Consider the following 15,065-nt stretch of genomic DNA (forward strand, 5'->3'; position numbering starts at 1 on the left):
CTCATTTGGCGGTGGGGAAAATGGAAGATTTTTTTGGCGGGAAAGTTAGTTTTTAATTAATAATTAAAATTCTAATTAAAATTTCAAAAAAAGGGACCCCAGGTGCACATTCCCGACCTCTAAGGTATACATGTACCAAATTTGATAGGTGTATGTCAAATGACCTGGCCTGTAGAGCGCCAACACACACACACACACATTGAGCTTTATTATAAGTATAGATAAAAAAATTAAAAAATAAATGAAATCGTTTGTCTTTTGCATTAGAAATTTATTTAATGTAAAAGAATGAAAAAAAATTCATACATAAAATCATTTGTCTTTGCATTAGAAATTTATTTAATATAAAAAATTAAATAAATAAAATTGTTTGTCTTTGCATTAGAAATTTATTAGAAATTATGATTAGAAAAGAATAAATAAATAAATAAAATCGTTTGTCTTTGCATCAGAAATTTATTTAATATGAATAAATAAATAATATCTTTTGCCTTTGCATTAAAAATTTATTTAAAATAAAAAAATTAAATAAATAAATAATATCTTTTGCCTTTGCATTAAAAATTTATTTAATATAAAAAAATTAAATAAATAAATAAAACAGTTTGCCTTACATTAGAAATTTATTCAATTTAGAATAAAATAAAATATTTAGAATTAAATAAAGTGACATATGCGTCATTTAATCTAAGAAATAAATGATTTCTTTCTCAAGGGCGCTATTTATAAAAATGAATAAACAAATCATATATAAGCAATGGTATTAAATTATGAATTCTTTTAACTTTCAAATTTCTAAGCCATTAAAATCCTATAATAATTTTGGATTAATATTTAGAAAATGAAATTATGCGGATGCTTATTTCTAAGGGAAAAGGTTAAAGATATCATTGAAAATAAAAGTTACCTGAAATCGCTAATTTATTTTAAATCCTTCAACAGCTCATTAATTCTTCTACTAAGCGTTGTTGATATTTTTCTCAATCTAAAAGAATTGCTTTAGATAGCTCTTAGCTCATAAATGAAGCAGATGAAGTAAATTACAATTTCCTTTAAAATTAAACGGCATTTGGAATTAAGAGGGCTGAAATTGAAAATTGACCCTGGCGTGACTAACGTTACGATTAATGAGCCTCATTTAAGAGATTTTTTTGAGCCTGTATTAAATAATTGGACTTTACTATCTCATTGTATCGAACTTCATAATTACAAGGAAATGACTGCGAAGAATAATAAATTGTGCCATTAATGTTAAGGAGCGAAGAATTTTATAAATGTACACAATCAGTTTTGACTTGCACGAAGTTAAATGTCAGATTTGTTTTAAAGCCATGCTGTTTTGCTATCGTTTATATATTTCAATAGAATGATGTATATATTAATTCGATTAGAAATTTTTGTCTTTAATTTAACCATGCAATAATAATAATTTTTACTTTATATTGCATTTTATTTATATATGAGGTGTGGTTAAAAATAGCTTTTCTAGTTGTTTTCAAATTTTTTATATTTAACATTTTATAAGTCTCATATTATTAAATTCCATGTACATAACACAGAAAGCAAACACCAACAAATAGTAAAAAATGCTGGAAATTATAAATCCTTCAGAAAATTGTTGAAGCAATCATGGCAAAATTAACTCCATTTATGTAAAAACAAAATGTTACTTATAAAATCAGATAAAATTTCAAAAATAAATAAATAAAAATGTAATTCGACATTAATTATTTAAGTTTGCTGAAACTCATGAAAACAGTTTTGAAAATCGATGGAATTTTGAAACTGAAAATTCGAAAACTAGTATTGGGGATCTGGATCAGAAACACTAAAGAGTGGATGTTTGAAAATCTGCATCTATAATAATAATAAAGACGAATGTGTATGAGTTTTGTCGCTTTGCAGGCCAGACCGTTTGATTTACAGCTATCAGATTGGATACATGTATACCTTGAAAGTAGGGAGTGAGCGTCTCGGAGAGATTTATTTCAAATTTTAATTAATAAAAATTGAATGATATTTTGAAGTTTTTCCGAGAAATATTATCGCACAAAAATAAATTTCAAAATTTCAAAAAATAATTCAGGATACCGATTTATTAGTCGTTCGAAGTTTTGCTAACTGTTGACAATTTTTAAAGAAATACTTTTCCTGACTAATTTCACGCAACAGATTATGTTGTTGGCCTGCAATTCAAACCGTTTCCATTGCTTCATCAAATACTGAATCACGTGATTTTCTTCTATTCTTGAAAGACAAAGAAGAAAGATTCTGTTTCATATCTATATATTTTATGAGACAAATGAAAAAGTGAGGTTGCAGTATCGCAAAATTTAGATGATAAGTGAATCGAATTTTTACATTTTTAATAGCACCATGATGTCATGGGACATGTTTGGATTAGAAATTTGCATGTATACAGTGAATGGGGCATGTGCAAGGCTATTAAACTAATACGTTTCTAATGCTTGGCAATTTCATGGTGTCATAATTATGAAGTTATATCTAAACATGGTAAGTGGAATTAAAGATAACAAATATCCGCGACGTGCCAATTGGTCGCCAATTGGCGACTAGATCTCTCTCATCTATAGGCAAAGGAATTATTATCATCACGTCACCTTACCGTTTGCTCAGACAGATAGACAGACATGATACTAAAAATATTTTTTTTCGAACTCTCTGAGGTCCGAAACGTAGAGATACATCAAATGATCGCGTTCGATTTTTTTTTTCACTTGCAATACTTTTTCTCTATTTCATGTATGAAAAAAAAAAAAACCCAATTAATTACTAAAACAAATAAAACATTATATAAAATAATTAAAATTAAATATGCTACCACAAAATGCATTTTGAGATAATTGCAAAACAATACACAGGAAAATTCCTTTTCCACACTAAAAGAGGTGATGGTTAGATATGAACAAGTGATCACTTATTTTCTTCATTATGAAGGAATGGAACTGCACACACAAGACTTGTTCCCTAGCACCGAATTCTGCAAATATGATTTACAGACTTGTAACCAACCATCGGAAGACATCTAAATTACACATTTAGGAAGTATTCGGTATCTTCGAGTTAGTCCAGTTATTATTTTTAGGCTTTTAACGGACTGCTCAACGATGCTTGAGGCCAGTTACGAACATCTACACATCATTCCATTATCCACTTTCTGACTTTGTAGCATATGTGAAAAGCATGCCTCGAAATAAATAATTTCTTTCTGATTACTTTAATTTGAATTGTCTCAAAACGACGGGAAACAAACATAGTTATCTTTGTGATTTTCATCCATGAAACGCAGTGGTTTTTTTTTTATGTTACATTTTAATATCTGTTCTTTCTGATGGCAATTATTATAGTTACCACTTTTAATTTAATATTTGACATCATTTTACAGCCAATAATATAATATATAAATCGATAAATGATTAATAAATTTTTGTCTGTCTAAAATTAATGATAGTACAATCAAACTATCCACTTCTGCTAAGAAATGAACCTTTCAAGTAAAAACCATGCTTCCTACAACCTTGTTATCTGTACAATAAACATTAGAGCATATAGTTTTGATTACATTAGGCCTTATAACTTTTTTTTTGCTAAAAGCCAATTGACAGTTGAAGCACTTCTCTTTATATTTAAATTTGCAACAAATTTTTAACTAAAACTTATATTTAATATTTAATCTTAATATTATATCTTTACGATCATAATAAATATTAAAATATATTGTCTTTTGTTTAACTCCTTTCTACAAGAAAAACAAACTATACTTCAAACACTTTGATATCAAAGTTTAATCTTTATTTTAATTTAAACTGAAAACTGTTTTAACCAAACACAAAATAAAAGAAGTTGAGAAAAATCATAAGAATCTTTTAATGGAAGCTTTAGATTAAAAAAAATATAACCTAATTTTTTGACTGATTTCAGATTATGTTTGTTGAACTAAACTCTCTTGAAATGAGTATTATTTCAATAATTAAAGTGTATAAGAAATATTTAGCTTTACAAGAATCTCATTTTTATATTGAAAGCACTGAAATAACATTATTTCATTTTTTGTAGCTATATAGCATAAAAAATACTGTAATACTTTCATAAAGAAAATTTTCTTTTGAAATAAATTTAATATTCTTAATTAAATTAAAATTCTTTCTTAAAATGAAAATTAATTCATTGATATATAAAGGGGAAAAAATTCAAATTAAGTCTAAAATATTTTTGGAATTAGAAAAAAAAAAAAAAAAACATTACAGTTTAAATGGATACAAATTTGAAAAACATTTTCATCTTTATAATTTTTTAAGTTTGTTTAATTTTTTCACCTTTTAATAATAATCCATAAAAAAACAATTTTAAAATGAGCCCTGAGTAAAAATAGCTATAAAAGACAGGCAGACTAATGAAACTTAATCAGTAAAACAAATACAAAAAATTGTTGTCGCAATGAATTACTTTTTAAAATGAGAAGAAAAAAATTATTCATTTGCTAAATATTAGTTTTTTTTTTCTCTCACTAGATTGCACTGGGCATCGTCTATGAATTTTTTAACTTACTGAGTTTCTGAATTTTACAATACACATATTCAAACACAAAGTGCACAATAACAACAGCAAAAAAAAAAGAATTGCAATCATTAACCTTAATATTCGATAAATCTCACGCAATTTGAACTTAGGCGAATAAAAAAAACGCGTGTTTCGACTTATGTTATCTGTCTGTCACTATTATGCATGTGAGAGATATAGCCGTGTTTTGAAGTTTCAAGAGTTTTCAAAATGAGTCATATTATTTCCAAGCATTTAAATGTTTTAAAAACTGCTACTTTAATTTGAAACAAGGCAATTTTTCCCCCCAAAATTCTTTCTTTATAATGCGTTTTAATCTTATTTACACTCCCTAAAAAGGAGTATTAGAAAAGTTAAACAAATTTAAAAAAATCAATTAATTGAAAATCAGTAAACAATTAATAAACATGACGTAAGACTTTAGAAACCGTTGAACTAATTTCTCTTGTAGAATTGCAATTTATTCAATAGTATTCACACCACTACTCTAAATTTCTAAGATTCTCTGATAGCCATAGCACAGTTTAGCCAAGAATGGAGTGTGCATCAAAAACTAAGTATTACAAGCTGAGTTATGAAATAAAGAAATTATCCTTAAAAACCTTAATTATTTTCCTATTTTATATTTTGTCTTCTCTGTTTTTTTAAAACTTACCTGATTACTTACTATTATTAAATTATCAATTTAGATGTTCCAGATTTGGCACCAGATATTAGTTGAATGGACCATTTCTGATTTTCATTCGATTTTTTTGACAATTATTTTTTTTTCGGGAACTATAGTCTCAACTTTATTCATATTTTGTGTCGATGACAGTTTATATTTTACACCGAGGATCCACTGTTTCCTGAAATACCCCTCAATCATTGCCACTGAATCACTGAAATGCTGATCTAAATGAGTTTTAATCGAAAAAGAAATAATGTTTTTAAGGACTGTTTAAGATAAAAATTATAAAAAATATGCCCCCCCCCCTAAAACGAATTTAGGTTTGGTTTTTCTTAAAAATGGTTAGAGTTTACACTTATGATTCAAAAAGCTATTTTAGCTATATCTAAATTCTAGCATGTAAAAAGTTATTAAAAACAACAGAAAATAGACAGAGCACGAAAAAAGAAACAATTGATTTTTTTAAGATATATAAAAATTATCACTCAAAGGATTAAGAAGCATACTACTTGACAAAAATTATTTTTGCAGCCATTCATATTAAAGTTAAGCATTGTATATCAAAAGGTTTTTTTTTGTGGAAACTAATAGAATTCAGTATAGATTAGGTAAATAATCCATAATTAGTGTAAATATAATATAGATCTTATACTTAGATTTTAAAGAAATGTTTGATATCGGATCAAATAATAGAAAGGATTATTTTTGTATAAGGATGAAGAATAATCATAATTTTTCCAAAATAATTATTATAAATGTACGTTGGAACTAGAAAAAGAAAGATAAACGACGCCAGTCCGTTGAAAAGAATATCCGAAAATGCATTCACGATTTTTTTTTCTTCTGTTTATTGTTAATGTAATTTTCCTTTGCACATCCAAAAAAATTATGTTTCGAAAATTATCTCTGCTGGGTTCTAAACTTTTGATACTTAAACAAATAACAATAATGAAAGTATAATGAAAGAAAAAGATTATAGAAAAAGATAAAATGAGAGACGTAATTTGTTCTAATGCATTTAATAAAAAAATATTCGTTATAAATGCCTAAGGAACTAAAAAAAATTGTAATGTTCAGTACGTTTTTTTTTTTTATTTTTTTATTTCCGATTCATTTAAACTACATTCATATAAAAAATTTTGATGACACATCACATAATAATATAGTAAATTGCTTCAGAAAAACTGATTTATTCATCTTGGAGAAGGTCATATCAGACGATAATATCACACTAACGAAATAAAATTTATCATCAAAAGAGAAGATTGGGTTATAAAACATAAGACAGAACAAATAACTTTTAAAAAATTAGGCTATATTACTCAAATGGAGGTTAAGATAATGTATTTTACTCAAATTAGAAAATTTTGTTCAAAAAAAAATCAAACTTAGACTTAAGATTAAGAAAAATGATGATAAGGAGATAGTTTTTAAATATACTGTTGTTAGATATGATCTGAAAGATTATATTTTATTCATAAAGTTTATTTTTTTCTCTATGATAATATAGAAAAATTTCTGCAAATATCCATACTGCCACAAAAATTTAGAGCTTTATATTTATAACTAATATTAAAGCCCCATAATGATAGATAAAACTGTTATATTTTTATTGTAAAAAAATTAGACAGAATAAAATCATAAATTAGATTTTAATTATTTATCATCCAAATTCTATAGACTTATTAGCAAATACGATTAAAAGTTACTCGTATTTACTAATAAAAATTTACTTGTGAGAAATTAATAGAATGACCTTTAAAAAAGTAAAAAAGGCAACAATTTTTAAAATTCATATAAGTTTTGACAAATTTAAACAATTAGTCATAGCTAATTACAAAATCCTTCATTAAAATAGATAGTTAATATGTAATAAAAATCATATATTTAAGTAAAGAAATAATTCACTATCCAGCGTTAAGAGAATTTTCGGCAAGACGAATATCGAAACAGGGAAAATTATTGTTTAGTCATTATTGGATAAATGTATAATCTTCATATTTAAAAATGAAATCTTCTCCTACAAAATAATAATTAAAAATCTGGAACTGAAGATCTCAAAAATAAACGCAGAATCATTGTATTAAGTTAAAAAATAATTTATCGTCTGCATTTTTTTTATTTAAAGATAGGTACTTTGTTTCTTAATTGATTCAATGCTTCTTATTTTATTTGCGCTGTTTAAGTTTTTTCTTTTAAATTCTTATGTTGATCAGGGTGGTTTTGATTTTTTGACAGCAACTTATATTAAAAATTGAAGCAAGCTCTTTTTTTATACGTTTCTTGCCTACAACGTATTATTTAACTGTATAAAAGAGAATATGTCTCTAATGCGTCTTAAAATAGGAAATTTACGGCCGAAACTTAAAAATTTCTGATTGTTTTTCAAAGTGTGATTTTTTTTCCATCTAGTTTGAATCTTGATCTGTCTTGAAGCTTAAAGGTTTACTAATTTCCTGCTTAAAGTCTAAAATCTATTAAAAGTCCTTTACATAAAATGGAATCATATAAAAATTAAAAAATAATTGTCTTAGTGTTATTGAAAAAAATATTATTTTAAGGAAATTCTTGAATATTTTAAGGAATATTTAAGAATTTTTGTAGTAAAAAATTGTTCTTGCCTTTAAGTTAAACATATTCACATGAAATGTTCAATTTTACATTGAAATGTTATAATATATGTCTAATGCAACAAATGGTAAATATAAAAACTAAATATGTTTTTATATTTATCATTTTTTTGAAAAGGTTAGAATTCTATTTTTATACTACTTATAAAAAGGAATGTGTGGGCGTGTATTTTCTGGCGCTCTGCATGTCAGACGTGACCTATTCCGGCACATATATACCATGAATACATACTTTGAAATTTGGCACATATATCGTGTGGGCAAAAAGTCCGAAAAAACTTTAAAAATTCTTAAAACTAGTAAAATTAAGCAAAAGAAAAAATGGTCTGCAGAAAAAAAAAATCAAAAACAGCCGATAGGTGGTACTGGTATGAACAACTCAGTTGGAAATATGCAAATGAGACTGGCGATTATAAATACTTACGCTCTTGATTCAGAATCAATTCTCCGTTGCATGCTATGTAAGCAAACAAGGATGCTATGTGGAAAAGATACCGCTTTGTTGGTAAAGATGTTTTACAGGAACCAGGAATTGGCGACTGTTGCACTGCGTAAATTCCGACTTCAGAAAAATATGAACAATGGGAAAGGACCTTTAACAGTGGCAGGCCTTATAAAGCTTGTTCAGTAATTTGAGGAAACTGGATAGCTGGAAGATAGTGTAAGGACCGGACGACCAAGTCTAATGCAGATACGCTCGGAGCGCGTCGCAGTCGAAATGGAAACATTAGCTTCCGCAACCGCGGCAGGGACTAGCAGTGCACGAGAAGCTGGCAGACGCTTGGGATTACCCCCACCCTCGATACGCAACATTCTTCATGGGGTTCTTAATCAGTGTCCATACACATTACAGTCTTGTTATGAACTTTTACCTTCGGATACAGCAGTAAGAGAAACATTTGCGAGGTGGGCTCTCTCTAAAATTGAACAAGATCCTTCTGGGTCTTTAACATCTTGTGGACAGATGAAGCTCATATTTCGCTCCATGGCGGCATTAGTACACATAACTGTCGCATCTGCGTGACTTCAAATCCACGAGTGTACGCTGAGAAACCACTGCATTCCCCCAAAGTCGCAGTGTGGCGCAGGTTCACGGGTTCCTTCATCATAGGAACCTTACAAAGTGGGTGGAAAAGGGTAACAGGAAATCCTCAGCGTTATTTAACGCTTTTGAGAGAAAAAGTTGTTGCACGTTTCCGTGGAAAAGATGTGCTTTCTGCTGTTACATTTATGCAAGATGGATCAACAAGTCCCACTGCCATTCCAGTCAAGGAATTCCTAGTACAGACGTTCGGGGAAGAGAGAATCATTAGTAGACGTTGCAAGTTTCCATGGCCTTCTCGGTCACCAGATATGACACCAGCAGACTTTTGGCTATGGTGAAATTTAAAATCCCGGGTGCTTCGATCTCGTCCATCCAATCTGTCGGAATTTAAGGATTCAATACGCCGAGAGCTGTCATGTATACAACCGGACATGCTGCACTTTGTCGTTGCTGGATTTGTGACACGCCTTCAATGGGTAATCGCTTGTGGTAGTGGACATACTGCCATAATAAATGGTTTGATAACATTATTTTTGTTATTTGCTTGTCTATTCTTTCACTTATGTACGAAACGCCACCTATCGACTTTTTTTATTATTTTTTTTCTTACCTAAAAAAATCCCGACTTATCGATGCTAAATCTGTTTTTTACTTTGCTTAATTTTACGGGTTTTATGAATTTTTAAAGTTGTTACGAACTTTTTGACCACCCGGTATATCTGACAAAGCAGAAATACGTATTTTAAAGTATTATTTTGAAATTTAAATTAGAATTTGAAATGAAAAATAAATTAAAAATTAAGCTTAATTTTGTCTTGTTTCTAATATAACTTCCAAAAAGGACGATGCATAAAATTAAATTTTATACCGTTTTAAAATTTAAAAAAAATGCCTTTCTAATTTTACTAATTTCATATTCATGAAAATTTTTTTTCTGACAATTTTGGTAATATTTTAAAAACACTTTTTGCCAACTTTCCAACTATCGATTACATTGTTATCTTGAAATCCAAATAGGTTTCATTATTTCAATACTTATTTAATCACGTGATTTTTTTTTCCATTGCTGAAAGCTTAAAAAAGAAGAATCTGTTTTGTATATGTGTAGTTTACCAAACGAGTAAAAAAAGTGAAGATATAATATCGTGAAGTTTAAGAGATAGACGAACTGGAGATTCATGTTTTTAATAACGGTATGATGCCAAGGGACAGAATTAGAAAAATTCATAAATGAAACATAATAAGACAATTAAAATAATATAGTTTTAATGATAGTCAGTTTGTCGAAATCATGGTTATAAAGTTATATATAGACGATTTATTTAAAACTAAATATAATCAATATTCCCAGTGAATTAATTGTTCACTGGATTCAAAATATCTATTGTAACAATATATTAAGAACGATTAAATCTACTATTAGAACCTTAAATGCATTTAGAATGATAATATTTATATGCTGACTATTATCTGTAAAGTGCGATATAATTGACAGAAAATTAGACAAAGACACAAAGACACTTTTCATAGCAGGTCGTTTGATCTAGAAGTATCACACTGAGCTAGTAATTAATTCTTAATTTTAATTTTTCGTTAACAAATCTCAGTTTAGTAGTAACTTAATATTTTGAAAAAATTTTTACCTCTACAACATGGGATCATATTATTGTACAAAAACCATTTTCAAATCCTTTTTATAATTCTTTGATAAACGTATGAGTTTTTTTTTTGTGCTACTATTACAATTACTGTGCTTTTCGAATCTAATTTTAATAAATCTTAAAATATATTTTAAGTACATTTTGCAACAGTATATTTTTACTGCTTGAAATACTGTGTGTTATATACACTCACGTTTCGACAATGTTAAATTGAATTTTGTAAATGTACTTTATATTATTATAATTAAGAGTATATTTAAAAAAATAATCTAAATATGGATCAATACGACCGTAAATACTATCAAACTATAATGTTTTGAGATAGTGGCTCGAGTCTCCACTAAAATTTCTAAATACTCTGAATACTCCATTTTTTTAAAAATATTTTTTATTTTATACCTGATACTTTAAGTACAAAAGCCTTTAATGACTTTTCCTCTCTAAAAAGGGCAAATATTAAGACGTATTTGGATCAATATATACGCTGTGATAATAGTTATTACTAAATGAGCTAAGATTATACTTTTAAGTTCAAATCATCAACCTTTACATGAAAAGGATTACTGTTCAGTCCCTCGGTCCTAGATTAGATATCAAGTGGCTATGTTCTGAACAAAGCCCCCATAACGATTTTAACACGACGTCTTTAATCAACTGTCCCTTTTGTGAAGTTTATTTTATAGTAACTAAATGATATGTCTGTCTAGACGGCCTGTTATCTTCTTGAAATATTTTCGATGCGATAGTCACAGATTATTAAAGAAAGGCATAGTACAAAATATCATGCACATTGGCAGAGTGCTTAAGAAGTTTAAAATTAAATTTGTAGCACACTTTATAGTGATCCACATACAAAAAATGCAAAATAAATTTAAAAAAAATATTATCAATATCCTCCAGCTTAAGAGAAAATATAATAAATCAACATAAATATAAAACAATAAAAATTCAGTTCATTAGCATTTACCTCAATCTAGAATAAAAAAATATTTTAAAATATAAAGTTTTCGATAAAAAAAATAATGTTCATTCATGGTTAGCTTTATTCGCTAAATCAGTCAACTTAAACACCAAATTACCTTGTCTCAGTTGCTAGACACCAAACAAAAGTTGTAATTTTGGCCACCGATAATGACTTGGACCAAAACTGTTAGGATATTTTTTAACTCTGTCCAGTGTTACAGAAGGCGGCGGATGATTTTATTCTTTTTCTATTGCTCTTCTTTCCACATAAAAATGATGCAGCATAGTGCCAATAATTTTCAAAATAAAAGATATAAATTAAATTACCTTTGCATATATTCTGGAAAAATATTTTTAGTACTATTCTTTGTTAATATCTATTGTCTTTGATTTTAAACATTGAATGGAAGATCATTAAACGACAGGTAAACACTGGTACGCAATTTGGACGCAACTCCAAAATACAAAATTTGAGACTTAACTTAGTCTTTTAAAAAATTATTTTTACCATATTTTTACAAAATTTATTAGTACATTCTGTGTACTTAATTATGTGTAACATACCGAGATTACTTCAGTTTAGTTCAATCCGTTTTACAACCTCGAGTAATTTGAAGAGGCATTTTATATCCTTTATTTCAGTGAACAAACGAGCATAAAAAAGTGTGCATTCATGTAGGTATGTGCACATTTACAATCTGATAAACCCCAACAAGAGCTCCACTCTAAGTCACCATCAAAGTTACACGTGAAGGATTGTACTTCTGTCTCAAAAGAATTTTTCTGGCTCCATCGTATCTAGTTTGAATACTGCATTCACAATAGATACAAGGCCTGACCGGTTACCTCCACAATACATGGAAACTACATGCGTAAATGCTCATCTGATACGTCTTTCAGATGCATTTCGTGAACTCGAAATTTATCAGATAACATTTGGATCCTAGTTTCATTCTAAATCTTATATTTTCCACAAAGGGAGAGCACCTCATAATTGAGCATGATAAGAATCCGGCGTGTTGGTTGGTTCTCGCTAACCGAGTGGGTACAGAAATAGTGTAGGATCGACTACCCCCTACCGATGACTGGACGTGCTTCCCAAGGGGAAGGATTCTACCGTGTCTGGTGATGGCCTTTAGGACTCTACCATAGTCCCCGCCAATGCAGACGCGTCATTCAGATTTTATCCGTGTGCTTCAGAGCGGGTCAGAGTAGTCAATGTATGACTACAAATCGTATAAAACAATGCTGCCATGCTCATATTCTAAATTTGTTAGTTATGAACTTCATTGAATAATAACAAGGATGTATGAAACTGCAAATAACTTGAACTGTTGAACGATTATCTCCGTGACATATCGATTTAATATAATTTTAATCAAAACTGCGTTTATTGTTGTATTGTTAAAAGCTGGCAATAGCTTAAAGTTGAACAGCGCGTGCCAACATTCTTGTATAAATTAATGCATATGTTTTTCTTGGAATAAAATATTCTATATTTTTATGATGAACTATTGTTTTTAATTTGAACTGTAGTGTTCAGCAATTTTAAAGAACAATACAATCTTCTTTATTGTGAAAAAAATCCGATTTGCTATTTTTGCAGATTCATTAACACATAATTTTTGATTCGACATTTATTACTCTAAGAAAAGAAAGATATCGATTTTAGAAAATGAGTAGGAAGTATTTAACTACTTGTTTTAAATTTAAATAGAAAACGATAATAACAGAAAGTTTTCACCAAAACTGTCAATTTGCAATTTCTAAATTACTATCCACTCTCCTGATGTTTTTATATGCCGGTTACACAGAAATGTCTCTTCTCTTCTGACAAAAAAACTAAAAAGTCAGATTGAAGGGAAAATTGATTAAAACGACAAAGAAACTGAAATAAGTTCCTTTATTCTTGTAGAAAAAAAAAAGAAAAACGAAACATGATAAATGGAACATAAAGAAGGAAATTATGCTTGCCAAAAGAACTCGGAAGTATAGGAAGTATAAAGAAACTGTGAAAACCTTTTGGCTAATTATATCTGAAAAAACATATATATTAAAAGGAAATGGCACTAATTAGCCGCCAATTCAAAAAATACCTTGAACATTTTTTAAAACTTTTTTCTGGAGGTAGTCATTTATTTAATCTGTATTTCAGTTAAAAAATTGATTAACTACATGACAATACTCAAACAATTACTTATATTTCAGAAATACTAACGTTTTTAATATAATATTATTTTTAAATAAACAATTATTTATTGCTATTAAAAACCGAAACAACATTCATAAATTTCCTTGAAATACAAGTAATTTGTGTGACGGAATCATTTACTCCTTAAATATATGATTTTTTTAATAATTTTCTCAACTTAAAATACTATATCAGTTGAATGGATATGTCAGTTTACTTTCATAGCACGAGCTTTATCTTATTTTTTATAGATTATATTTGAATTATTTCACAGTGAAATTTTTAGCACAAATATCAATACCTTTCCCATTAAATTTTGTAAAACTCTAAGATAAGTCTGTTGCAATATATTATTACAGAACAGAATGCATATGAAACAAACTAAACCTTTGCTTCGTGAAATTTTTCTTTGAGATTTGTCAAGATTATTTCAAAATCTACTATATTGTACCATCTAAATACTTTAGTATTGTTCCGAATAAGACAATTCCCTAATATGAAATTTGATAAAGCAGAAATATCTTCTAAATATCTATCATCCTCAGAATATCAATAGCTTACTCAAAAGCTCCTGCTGTGCAATCTATTTCATTATTATTTTTTGCTTTCTTTACTTCAGTGGCAACTCAGCTTCATTAAATGAGGAAAGCTTATTGTTTGTTTCGAATCAAATATTTATAATATTAAACCCAATGTAGTAAAAACGAATTAATGGATTTGAATGAATGGATTTAATGAATTAATGGATTTGTTATACAGGGTGTCCCATAAATTTGTAAATACTTTAAAAATTCATAAAAATTGAAGGACTGGGTATATTTGAATGCGGTTTGCGGAACTATTATTCTCATGAAGGGGGATTTTTTTTGAAACAGAAAAAAAAATTCAAAAATTTGTCAATAGAGGGCGCTGCACAAGAAAGTCAGTGGAAATATGCAAATTAAAGTCTTATGAAAGGCAGAGTGATCGATTGACACATCATTTCTAAAGGTTTGCATAAGGTTTGTATTAAGATGTTGACACTAGTGAATAAAGCACTATTGGTAAAGTTGTTTTATGTCAGCAACGAATCGGCGGCTGAAGCCTTACGAAAGTTTAGGACCCAGGAAAGATTGAAGAAAGGTTCAGGTCTAATGAATTTCATGCAAGACTTTTACATCTTTACTCAAGATTCATAATTCCATGCAAGGACAGTGGTATAAGCTATTTATATGAGAGTATGCGAGAAAGATTTGAGGAAACCACTTTCTTTGGATTGAATTTCCGATTTGAAAATATGAAAGTTTTTTTTATTGCACTTGTTTGAAAACTTGTACTACAATAT

Source organism: Argiope bruennichi, chromosome 10, assembly GCF_947563725.1.
Source record: "Argiope bruennichi chromosome 10, qqArgBrue1.1, whole genome shotgun sequence".
NCBI classification, from domain to species: domain Eukaryota; kingdom Metazoa; phylum Arthropoda; class Arachnida; order Araneae; family Araneidae; genus Argiope; species Argiope bruennichi.